The sequence below is a fragment of the Camellia sinensis genome, chromosome 11 (genome assembly GCF_055761805.1).
Source record: "Camellia sinensis isolate YWXY chromosome 11, ASM5576180v1, whole genome shotgun sequence".
Classification (NCBI taxonomy): Eukaryota; Viridiplantae; Streptophyta; class Magnoliopsida; order Ericales; family Theaceae; genus Camellia; species Camellia sinensis.
Window position 1 is genome coordinate 30,615,139 of NC_138971.1, and position 13,292 is coordinate 30,628,430.

Below are 13,292 nucleotides of genomic sequence, written 5' to 3' on the forward strand. Positions count from 1 at the left end.
CGCTGTGAAAATTTGGCATCCAAAGCTCTGCTCTTGCAAATCCTGGTACATACACCTGTGATTTCGTATATTTCTAATGTGATTGCTGCTATTTAAAACTGTGTTACTGTTTTGTGTATCTGTCGGTCCTCTTCCTGGTACGCACAGCATGTGTTTGTTAATATGTCTCAATCATTGAGGAATTCGGCTGCTGAATGCTCCGAACAAAAAAGAAAACCCATCCAATTTTCTAGGTTGAAAATTCCAATCCAATCAAGAGACATATTAAAAACTCAAAACTATTTTACACTTGAGTTGGAGTTGGAGTTGGAGTTGTTTGACATGGAAGTTAATACATTGAACTCCTATAGAAAGTGGTGCCTCACCTTAAAAATTTTCTATCCTTCAAAATTTTCTATCGTGTTTTATATCATATTATCTATTTGATTATGCATGTTGTGAACCACAGAACATGGACCCTACATTGGTAATTAGTTCCTTTCAATCTTCGCACTTTGGTAATTCCACATTTGTAATTAGTTTCTTTACAGGTGCACATAAAGTAAATAGGATTGATTGAGTGACTAAAACCATGTAAGATGCAGTGTTCAGAAAAACTTCTGCCTCACAAACATCATTATTTCTTATAAATTACTACATGTACATGCTATATTATTAATTTATTGAGTGTCTTTAGTGTACCCATTTCACTGCATAGAATTATAAATTCTTATTCAGCCAAAGAATACTAAGTGTCATAGGCATCAATATAGCCCATTCAGGATAAACATTCCCTACACATAATGATGAATGCGAATTTGTCCTACATATAAAGGAAACAACAAACATGCACACCATTCAAACTTCTTAGATGTACAGTCAAGCTCTAAATATTTGACTAATTTCTTGATCAACTTAAACAATTCAAAAATCAAGTACTAAGAAAAGAAACTGAAACATTTTGGGATAATGAGCCATGGACTGTTGCTATTGTCAATGGAAATACAAAATTTTCACTCCTAGAGTTGAAGACCACATAGTGAATAGAAGCTTTTCCACTTGAATTAAAAGGATCCTAATGCATGTCAAACTTTGTGCACCTGCTGAAATCTTCTCTGGGTTGTTATTGTTATTCTATGACACCCAAGTACATGGTGTGAATGTCATTAGTGAATTTTATGTTGGTCTTGAAAATAATGTTACTCTAATACTGTGTTTGGTTGGGGGATTTGAGGAGGGATTTGGAAAGAGAAATTGAAAAAATAGGTGAAATGTAAATAAAACATTCCCAAATTTTACCTAGTTTCACACACCTTTTTCCTTTCCCTTTCCAAATCTCCCAACCAAATACAGCATAAGAGATTTTGTTTTACGAACTTGCACACAACTTTCATGTAATGTAATAAAAATTGAGGAACCATAGACAATTTTTTTTGGTTCTGCATGTGATATTTGGTTTTGTACATTGATATCTTCTCATCTTTTTTTAGCGACTGAATCTTTTCATTATCTGTTTTCCCTTGGTTTCTTCTCTAAGAAATCCCAATTTGTTTCATTCTCTGTTTTCCCTTGGTTTCTTAGGGCTTCTTTGTTTTGTCCAGATTTGGGTTGCCTACGTGTTGTTCGGCTGGGCCACACACAGAAACAAACAAAACAAAATTTGGTTCACCGACAAGGAAGAAGAAAACAAAATTTGCCCCTTCGAAGATGGGCTTTCTCACAAGAGATATATGTATATATATATAATATCTTCTCGAAGGAGTGCTTGTTGTCCTCTTCTTGCATAACTGTCGGTCCTCTTCGTGCCGTAACGCTGTGAAAATTTGGCATCCAAAGCTCTGCTCTTGCAAATCCTGGTACATACACCTGTGATTTCGTATATTTCTAATGTGATTGCTGCTATTTAAAACTGTGTTACTGTTTTGTGTATCTGTCGGTCCTCTTCCTGGTACGCACAGCATGTGTTTGTTAATATGTCTCAATCAGTGAGGAATTCGGCTGCTGAATGCTCCGAACAAAAAAGAAAACTCATCCAATTTTCTAGGTTGAAAATTCCAATCCAATCAAGAGACATATTAAAAACTCAAAACTATTTTACACTTGAGTTGGAGTTGGAGTTGTTTGACATGGAAGTTAATACATTGAACTCCTATAGAAAGTGGTGCCTCACCTTCAAAATTTTCTATCGTGTTTTATATCATATTATCTATTTGATTATACATGTTGTGAACCACAGAACATGGACCCTACATTGGTAATTAGTTCCCTTTCAATCTTCGCACTTTGGTAATTCCACATTTGTAATTAGTTTCTTTACAGGTGCACATAAAGTAAATAGGATTGATTGAGTGACTAAAACCATGTAAGATGCAGTGTTCAGAAAAACTTCTGCGTCACAAACATCATTTTTTCTTATAAATTACTACATGTACATGCTATATTATTAATTTATTGAGTGTCTTTAGTGTACCCATTTCACTGCATAGAATTATAAATTCTTATTCAGCCAAAGAATACTAAGTGTCATAGGCATCAATATAGCCCATTCAGGATACGAGATACGGATATGACGATACGACAAAACCTTAAAAAATAGGATACGGGTACGGTTAGGATACGTTTGTGAAAAATATACTTTTTAAAATTGTTAATAGTGAGTCACACATAAGTTAAAGAACGTTGAGAAATCACAATGTAATTTTATAATGCAAAATATTATCTTTTAAGAATTTTGTATTAAATTAAGCTAGTAGCTTGTTTAGTTTTTAAATTTTTAATAGGTCTTGCAAATATTTCATTTCAGTATCAAGTTTAATATATTTATATTACAATAATAGAACAATTCACAACTTGTCCCTATACTTTTTCCTTCGACACTAGTGAAAAATATTGTATTCAAGTTTACTTATTTATTTATTGATATTTAATTTTACCATTGTTATATTCTCTTGTTAATTCTTACTTTCTATGTAGTTATAAGGGACATGCATGAAATAATTAGGATATATCAATTTGATAAATTCTATTATTTAACTCACTATGCTCTTCTTATTGAAGAACTTAACAAAGTATTAGAAAAACATTATTATATTTATACTTGCAATTATATTATATTTTATTACTATGCAAGAAATGTTACAATTCTAATTTCATAAAATAAGTAAACATGACTTGGAGTATCCGATACTTCAAAATTAAGTATCCGATACTCCAAAATTAATGAAAAAATAATTAAGAAGTATCCGATACTTTTAATAAGTATCCGATACGTATCCGCGAGTATCTAAGGAGTATCGGTATCCGATACGGATACAATACGGATGCGTCACCCTATTTGAAGTATCCGTGCTTCATAGAGGATAAACATTCCCTACACATAATGATGAATGCGAATTTGTCCTACATATAAAAGGAAACAACAAACATGCACACTATTCAAACTTCTTAGATGTACAGTCAAGCTCTAAATATTTGACTAATTTCTTGATCAACTTAAACAATTCAAAAATCAAGTACTAAGAAAAGAAACTGAAACATTTTGGGATAACGAGCCATGTACGGTTGCTATTGTCAATGGAAATACAAAATTTTCACTCTTAGAGTTGAAGACCACATAGTGAATAGAAGCTTTCCCACTTGAATTAAAAGCATCCTAATGCATGTCAAACTTTGTGCACCTGCTGAAATCTTCGTTGGGTTGTTATTGTTATTCTATGAATTCTATGACACCCAAGTACAGGGTGTGAATGTCATTAGTGAATTCTATGTTGGTCTTGAAAATAATGTTACTCTAATACTGTGTTTGGGTGGGGGATTTGAGGAGAGATTTGGAAAGGGAAATGAAAAAGACAAGTGAAATGTAAATAAAACATGCCTAAATTTTACCTAGTTTCACACACTTTTTTCCTTTTCCTTTCCAAATCCCTCTCCAAATCCCCCAACCAAACACAGCATAAGAGATTTTGTTTTATGAACTTGCACACAACTTTCATGTAATGTAGTAAAAATTAAGGAACCATAGACAATTTTTTTTTTGGTTCTGCATGCAATATTTGGTTTTGTACTTTGACATCTTCTCATCTTTTTTTAGCGACTGAATCTTTTCATTCTCTGTTTTCCCTTGGTTTCTTCTCTAAGAAATCCCAATTTGTTTCATCTTTCTTGGTATGGATTGGTAAAAGCCAAAGTTTTATGAGTTCTGCATGGTGCTTGCCATATGGCTAATTGTGTCTGTCTTAGACTCTTAGGCGTTTACCTCATATACTTTTTGAATATCTGGTTGTTTATTTCATCTGTATCATTATCATTATGTTAGATTATTTGGTTTAAGTTCACAAGGTAGCGTACTAAGACTCCTAAGATTAGTCCAGCACTTGGGCAAGATGTTTGTGTTGTATCATTTGTAGGAAAATCATAGATAATGCACCAACAACAATTTCTTTGGTGAAAATCATCTTGATTATGAGTGGAGAAGGAAATTACCTAAAAAGCTGAAACTCTAAGCAAGTCCACATGATAGGTTGACAATTAGGAAAATGAATTTTCAAGATTATATGCGAACAAAATGATTAAAAAGCTGAGAATAGGATAACATGGAGAGAGAATGCAAGAAGTCACAGTTTTGATCTCATGGGATTAACAAAACAAAACATAAAGAATAACAACAAACAACTAAGTAAATAAATAGTGAGCCTATTCCAATTTCATTTCAACATTTTGTCAAACACATGGTGAGCCATAGACCAAACAACAGCACTACCAACGACAACAATAGTAACATCATCACACACAAACTAATTGATTAAAAGAAAATTGGAATTCAACCATTGGCCCAATTCCCAAATTAAGCCTTATTTTTGTTTGGAGTTTTTTTTGGAGGTGTACTCATTTTGTCAAGCATAAATCAGGTTTGTTTTTTTGTTTTTTTTTTTTTTTTTTTTATATTAATCTTAACAATCCAATATATATATATATATATATTTTTTTTTTTTTATGTTTCAGTTTTGTTTTCACAGACCCTGCTGCTGTCCTGCCATATTTTTTGGAGAAAGTTTCTTGCTTTCTTGATTAACTTTTGTTCAATTAATTGTGGTAGGTTCCAAGTCAAATGCATACAACAAATATGTAATCTGTTTCGGCAAATTGAGGCTGTTAAACTCTTTGTTTATTGAGACATATTGACAAACATCTGGTGTGCATCTATTTAACTTGTACCCAAGAATCAAAACTGTGTGGGTAAGGGTTGACAACCAAAATCATTTCTCATTAATCATCTCCATCTATGGCTAGATTTGTAGAAATTGATTAAATCATAAAAAAAAGAATTCCATTGATTTTCCTATAAACAGAACCAACATTCTAGTGATAGAATTAAAAAAATGAAAACCCAAAGGGTGAAGAAGATGCAATTAAAAACTGAAAACGTGTAAGGTTTTTTTGGGTAAATGGATTAAATTTTTTTGGGATTCTAAAAGCAACTTCCGGAAGTAAATTAGGTTTCATCTAAGACCAAATCGTGTAGAGGATGAATTAATTTGATCTAGAGTTGATTTTAGAGTTGATTTTTTTGGGATTTTAGAGTTGATTTTGTGCTAAAATTATGTGCTGTTAAATGTGTATTCCCAAATATTATTGGGAATTCAGAATCAATTTGTGCTATTTGTTTTTAAATGTGATTAGTTCCCTCTCTCTCTCTCTCTCTCTCTCTCTCTCTCTCTCTCTCTCTCTCTTTCTCTCTCTCATGATGTGGAATTGATGGCTGCAACACACTTACCTGTTTTTAATAAATGTTACAGATATCATGGAGGAACAACATGATTAATGTGATTTATTCTCAAATACAAAATACGTCTTCTAATTGCCGTTGATTTTAGAGTTGATTTTGTGCTAAAATTATGTGTTTTTAAATGTGTATTCCCAAATATTATTGGGAATTGAGAATCAATTTTTGCTATTTGCTTTTAAATGTGATTAGTTCCCTCTCTCTCTCTCTCTCTCTCTCTCATAATGTGGAATTGATGGCTGCCACATGAAACTCACACTATTCTAACAGTCCAACTTTGAAGTTATTTTGTTTTGTCTATTTACAAACAGAGCTTCATTGCAAGAAATAATACGCGATAGCAAAATTGCAATGATTTGTTTTAAAAAAAAACTGCAACACAAAATACACAAAATATTTAATATTTTCTATTCAATAATATTAACCACACCCTACATTTAACAAAATTGTGAACCAAAAAACAAACCAGTTCCTGCTCTTTTTAAAAAAGAAAAAGACAAGATGTTGACCGATATGAATTTTGATGAAGCCTTGAAGGTTGTTGGTTGTAGATTTATGTCAATTGAGCAATTGTCTACAGTTTGTGTGTTGTTGTTTCTAAATATTTGTTGTTAAACATGCCATGTATTATAGGTGGGTTAGAAAAAGGGGAGCTCACTTGTGGATTTGGAAGATGGTGCGCAGACTCGCAAAAAAGTTCAATTAGGTACTCCTGCTACTCGATCTATCTCAATCTATAGTTCCAAGTCACCGATGAGACAGAGGTAAAGCTGGGCAAAACATATTTCTTTTCTTTAATTTTTTGCTATAGAAAATTTTCTTCATCTCTTGCGAATTTAACGCAGCTTTTAATAGTCAAACCATGAGTCATTATGGGTAACCATGTTCCTCTCCATTTGAAGCAGTACTTTCTTTGTCATGTATGGATTCTCATAGGCTTGGAAATTTTATCTCAGCAAGTGTGGTTAATTTTCCAGGCTAAACTACCCTTGATTAGAATTGTCATTTATTTCTGAAAGAATACTCAAGTAGGAGTCAATAAACATGTGTTGCAATGTATTCGAGACTCGACCAACATGCAAAGAAAGGAAAGGAGGATGGTTTGTACATTAGTTGCCTAGCTTCTTAGGAAATCTGTGGGTAGTTATTATGGATGCAAGGACAGGTTTTACATCCAAAGTCCATGAACTCTTACCCGTTTTCTTGCACAAGGTATGTGTTATAGTCCTTACCATGGGTTCTAAAAATTCATTAATCAAATTATCCATTGCTTCTTTAAGTCTATTATTTCTAAATTCTTCATCAGGAGTGGATTTTGGAGCAGTGGGACAAGAATTATTACATCACTTCACTTGCTGGTGCATCAAATGGCAGTGCCTTGGTGGTTTATGTCCAAGGGTGAGTGAAAAAAATTCTCTTTGGTATTCACATTTTGACGTACCTCAATTTTTTTATGACAATAAAAGCCAGTATGAGAAATTTCAAAAGGGTAAATGGTGAACTTGCACATTTTAACTTATGTTACACGGACTCGGGTAGGGGTCGGACATTTCAAAATTAAAAATTGAGGATACGTGGATATGAATCCAAATTTGAATACGGGTACGGGGATACGTTAAATAGTTTTTTTTTTTTTTAAAAATATATTTATTTTATGAAGATGAGTTTAAAAAAATAAGGAATAAATAACAGATTTTGTTAAAAAAACAAATAAAATATAAATAATAAATAAAAATTATTTTAGATATAAAATGAATTATATTATATATAATAAAATAAGTTATTTTTATTTTCATAAAGATGTTGGCCAAATACAAAACACTAAAAAATTAAATAGGCCCAAACTTATTTTATTTAGGCCCAAAATATTAAATTATCCAGAATAAAACAATCTAGGCCCAGATGAAATAAGACAAATACAAAACACTAAAAGGCCCAATCTTTTATTTTACAAAAATGCTTTAGAGCTCTAATATAGGAGCTCTAATAGCTCTAATGGGAATGTAGGACCCACTCTGATGTGATGTTTGTGCCTTGCCTTGTTTTTTATTTTTATTTTTATTGCTTGGACACATCACTAGAGCTCAAATTAGAGCTCTAGATTTAGAGCTCTCTAGCATCTCCCTTTATTTTATTTATTTGGCTGTAGCCCATTAGCCAAACCTAGCAGATCTCCAGCTGTATATCATTTATCTCTTCTCACCCTTTTTCTCCTCTTTCCTCTCTCTGAAATACGTATAGCAGAGTTCAAAAAAATAAAAAAAAGAAATACGCATAGATCTCTCTCCCTCTCACAGATCGAAGCTCTCTCTTCTCCTTCTCCTTCCCACTTGGTGATTATGACTCTCTCTCACAGATCGAAGCTCTCTTCTCCTTTCCACTTGGTGATTATGACTCTCTCTCTCTCTCTCTACCACAGATCGAAGCTCTCTTCTCCTTCCTACTTGGTGATTATGACTCTCTCTTTCTCTCTCGGTTCTAACTCTAGATGATGTGGTTATTGTAGCCAAGATTTACTCGTCGATGAAGCTATGATCCAACAAATCCAGATCTCCAACCCAACACATCCACTCTCAATCTTCTTCTTCCTTTTCGATTAGCCGTGTCCGAGAGAGAGGAGGCGAATCCGACACAGATCCCATTCCCGCACCCATGTCGTGTCGTGTTGTGTCGACACTGGTACTTCGCCTCCAACTGCCGAGTCCATGTAACACAGATTTTAACAATGTTATGTTTCAGGATAATCTACTTCCTAAAAGAAAATTAGTCTCATACCTAGAGATGCCTCAACACATTTTGATGAATTAATTTATGCATGACCCATGTTGCAAGCATGTGTGGTATATCTTGTGTTTTCAGTGTTTAACAAATGATTGTTCTTTATACTTTGGATTTAAGCCACTATTACGATATTACTCCTAAGTAATAAATTGATTTAAACACTTAATTTTATTATTATTATTTTATTTTTTTGTGATTGAGAATACATTGTTAGTTTTATGGACAACAGTGCACCTATTATTTTTTCTTTGAGATACTCACCCCCAAACTACTTGTCAAGATATTCACATTTTTATAAAATCATTTGTACCCACGCAAATTATTAATGTTATTTTTCAATTAAGTTCGCGGGGAAAACTCGGAGGTGGATTTGTTTTCAATTTTAGCTTTATCATTGGTGCTAGAGAGAAGGAAAACCCTTCGAATTGGCTAACCCACGAAGTTATATTTTAAGACAGTAAGGATTTAAATTGTTTGTTGGTTCATAATTTCATATTAGATGTGTTCATGATTGATAGAGTAGGGGGGGGGGGGGGGGGGGGGGGAATAATGTGTATTTTGTGTTGGAGATTTTCTTGAAAAAAATTTCTCTATTTGTCTTGTTATATTATTTTTATCAACGATAATGCAACCCCGGGGTTCAACTAGTATATATATATTTATAGTCAAACCCATGTGAGTATTTAAAAATATTATTTAATACTATTCAAATAAATACAAATGGTGTCCCAATTTTATTTTTATTAATTTAGATAGTAAGATTCATGTCATCAAAAAAAAAAAAACAAAAACAAAAACAAAAACAGGAAGAAGAAGAAGATAGTAAGACTCATCAATTTTATCTTTTTTTTTTTTTTTTTTTTTTTTTTTTTTTTTTTTTTTTTTAAGACAACTAAACTGTATGATGTCAAGTATTGATTAAAAACTACCAAATAATTTTTCTTATATTCATATAATTAATTTTTTTAATTTGTTTCATCATCACTTTTGTCGTAACAATAGGTTATTCTAAAATACACACCATTTTATATGTAACATATACAAGTTATAACATTTGTGGTGTTGATTGCCACAAATATTATAACTAATTTTTTTCAGTCATAACTAAAATAAAATTAAAAAAATGACTCATAACCAAACACTACATAAGGTATAACCAAAATAATAATCGCACATTTAATGTTTATTAACAACAATATCTCTAATGTTAAAATTACTAAGCTAACCCTCCCATTAACGCCGTTAATCACAGGGAAAGTCAGTGTAATTTTAGAAATAGAATGGGAGGTCAGTGTAATTGTCAGAAATCTCAAGGGAGGTGACTGTAACTTATCCGTATAAGTTATATATTTTATTTACATATATTTAAGATAATTGCATTAAAAAATTGATATTAAAATTTTTAATAATATTTATGCTACATTTGGATAATGATTACAGGGAAAACAAAATTAAATTAATTAAACAAAAATGGTTATTTTTGTACTATTATCTAATTCACTTTTTTTCATATTCTTAACCTAACCAGAACAAAATATAGTTTCTTTCACTCCATTTTCATTTTTTTTCATTTTTTAATTTAACTAAGCATATAACATTTTATGTTTTTTCATTTTCATTTTTAATTCTGTAAATTTTTTTGGAATATGTGATATATATGTATTGAGTAACAATATTCATGTGGTCTAATAAGTATAGAGAAGTAATTCAAAAAATTATCAAAAAATAAAGTGTATGGAGTATGTGTGCACTAAAATTTTACCACAACCAATATTTGATCTTCCTCCTAGAATTCTGGGAACACAGTTGTAGAACACACAGCCTATATAGATCCATGTTTGCACAATTAGAAGAATAACTAACTCGGTTGCTCATCAACCGTGAGGGTACTCCGATGATAAAGTCAGTAAACTAATATCTCAAGATATTTCGACAAATTAACGGTAACTCAAATTAACACACATAAACTCACGTACCTCTCACACATGGGGGTGCCTATATAAAGGTGTCCTCCTAAAAGTAGTGATCAAATCAAACATTTATTCCTTTTAGGAATAATACTAGATGACTCATCTCTCCTAGTTGGGTTATGGTTAACCTCTCAAAAGAGTCCTAAATACACACAACCTAGGAGTCATTCATTCACTAGGATTTTTGTCTTTCACCAAATACCTCGGCCAATCACATTCTGCCATGTGGCACTTTAGGCCAAGGTCATGCCACGTGGACATGTCAAAAATTATGTCCCCACATCTGCCTCCTAGATACTATCACCTCAGGAACCATAACCACAGCTAAGGCTACTGAAGACAAAGTTGCAATGACAACTATAACACATCTATAAAACTATCATAAGGATGTAGCTTAGCAGTACACAATCCTCCCCTCTATAACAAACTTATAACTTTTTGTTCTCTCTCTCTCTCTCTCTCTCTCTCTCTCTCTCAAGAGGAACATTGGAATTAGTATTAGTCAATACAAAAGGATGTCTGTGACTCTTTGAGACACAACAATGACTGCAAAAAGAACAGTCTTTACGAGAAATGGAAAAACCACAAGTTTTAGCTATATGATGAAAAACATCTGAAAAAAGAAGGATGCCCTAGTCTCTTATGCCAAGTAGCAACTGGAGAACTAATACTAGAAAAAACCTTTGAACAGTGATCAAAATGAGAGGGAAGGAAATTGATAGAGACCATTCTGATGATGACCTCTAAATAGAACTTGGTTGCTGTGTTTGTCCTAAATAACAAATGATTTATCAACAAATATAATGGTGCAAGCATTATCAGATGTGAGTTGATGAACATAAAGCAAAATAGATGAAATTTGTGGAACATGCCACACATTATTAAGTTTGAATTTGAAGGAGGGAGTAGATAATGTTGTCGTTTCTTCTCCTAGTCATATTTCTGTTTCTCCTAAGCCTAGTCCTTCTCTTGCCAACGATCATGTCTTGTCTCCTCTCCTACTTCTTCCTCTGTTCCTTGTTCTTTCTCTCCACCTGGTATTAGTCTTACTATTCCAATTTTACCTCCTCGTTGGCCTCTTAATTCTCATACAATGATATAACTAGAGCTAAAGATGTTGCTCCTACCTCTTCTTTGTGTCTAACAGCTTCTTTACTTACCAAGATGCAATTGCAATTTGAATTGCACTGTTTTGGTTCTACCTATATTCCTTTTATTCATAGTAAGTATACATGTTAAAAAACCTATATGGAAAGACACAAGTTTGTGTTTTTAAGATGCTATCGAAATGTATCGTAGGGTTATCATTTGACGACCAGTGACCCGACCAGGTCCATATTCTTGGGTAGGCTGGCAAAGCCCAAAAAGGGCTTAGCTTGGGACTAGGTCTAGGTCTAGGTGTTGTAGACTGACCAGTTAGCCCTTGAGAGGTGATCAATCAGCCCACTGGCTCGACCCACAAGCAAAAAATAGGAAAAATGTTATTTGTTTTTTGTTTTTTTTTTTAAAAAGAAGGATTGTTAGGGTTAGGCACCTCGCTAGCTCGTCAGGGCTTGGGCCTAAAATTTTTGGCTTTGGCATGGCGTCGCCCACTAGAAAGAAACCTACTGAGCTTAGCCACAAAAGAACTTGGGCACCAATTTCACGAGTTGAGCCGGCCTTGCCTAAGTGTACACACAATGCAAATTGTCAGGTCATGACCTACCATCTTCAGAACTAATCAGCGAGTTTCCTCCTATGATGGATATACTGATTTGAGTATATCAAGTGAGCATAGGGTTGGGATAACTGTGCTCAAACAAAGTTGATGTTTAAACAACTTACTGAACCTCTTCTTCTAATGCATCTGCTAAAATATAATATTCGGAAAAAATGAGTAGTACCCCTTTATCAATTTTGTGTTGGCTATTTGTATTAAGAACAATACCTTCTTCTTTTTCTTTTTTTTTTCTCATATGATTTAGTAAATTTTCAAAATTATTTTCATTTTTTGGAAAACAAAAATAAGACACCAATCAAGTTTTTGTTTTTCATTTTCAAAATACTTGTAAAACATAAACAAAAGATTAAAACATAAACATTACCAAATGGGAGTTTAAGTGCTCAACCTTGATAAAAACCGAGAAAGAGTGGGAGGGGATGTTGAATATTTACCACTCGACCGTGGATCTAACTATGAATACATAGTTCTCTGTATATTGGTTGTATTTTTTCTAATCATTGCACAATTGCAATGAGATGTATGCTTGATTTTGGGATGAACCACTTTCAATCTTGTGTTCTTGTGTGTACGTATACTTTTATAATTCCTATTTTGTTTCTTTCTATTTTCGTGTCTTACTCATCTTGATTAGGTATTCCGCATGGGCAACAACTTGCCAAAGATCTTGATCTAACTAGTGGAAGACTTTGGACTAAGCTGTGAGCTACTGCATTGAAACATCTTATAATGTTATGTCTATTGTGATGTTTGTATTTTTTGTCATGTTCATTTTCTTTTTCTTTTCTAAACTTTTTTTTCCTTTTAAGATTTCACACAGGAAGATTAATGATGAATGCAACTTCATAGTGAAATTTAATTTTCTCAAGTAGAATTTCATTGTTTTTGGTAGTACTTGTATATCCTTTGGCCTAAAATGTAAAACCATTTTGACAACATGTTTCAGGATGAAGATTGTATTGCTATGGCTTCCCTCCTTTGTTCCGAATCAAACAGAAATGGTGTTTTCAAAGGTGCTATTGGAGAAAATGTACAAATTAGAGATTGTTTGATTGTGCTA

General features: G+C 32.8%; 1 long non-coding RNA gene across 1 annotated transcript; it reads left to right on the forward strand.

The window, feature by feature from the left end:
• The first annotated feature begins 1,620 nt into the window (after positions 1-1,620).
• On the forward strand, positions 1,621-7,221 carry LOC114319141 (uncharacterized). Its single transcript, XR_014345193.1, has 4 exons — positions 1,621-1,835; positions 6,395-6,525; positions 6,739-6,973; positions 7,068-7,221. It is a non-coding gene; the product is annotated as an uncharacterized LOC114319141 (long non-coding RNA).
• The last annotated feature ends 6,071 nt before the right edge of the window (positions 7,222-13,292 follow it).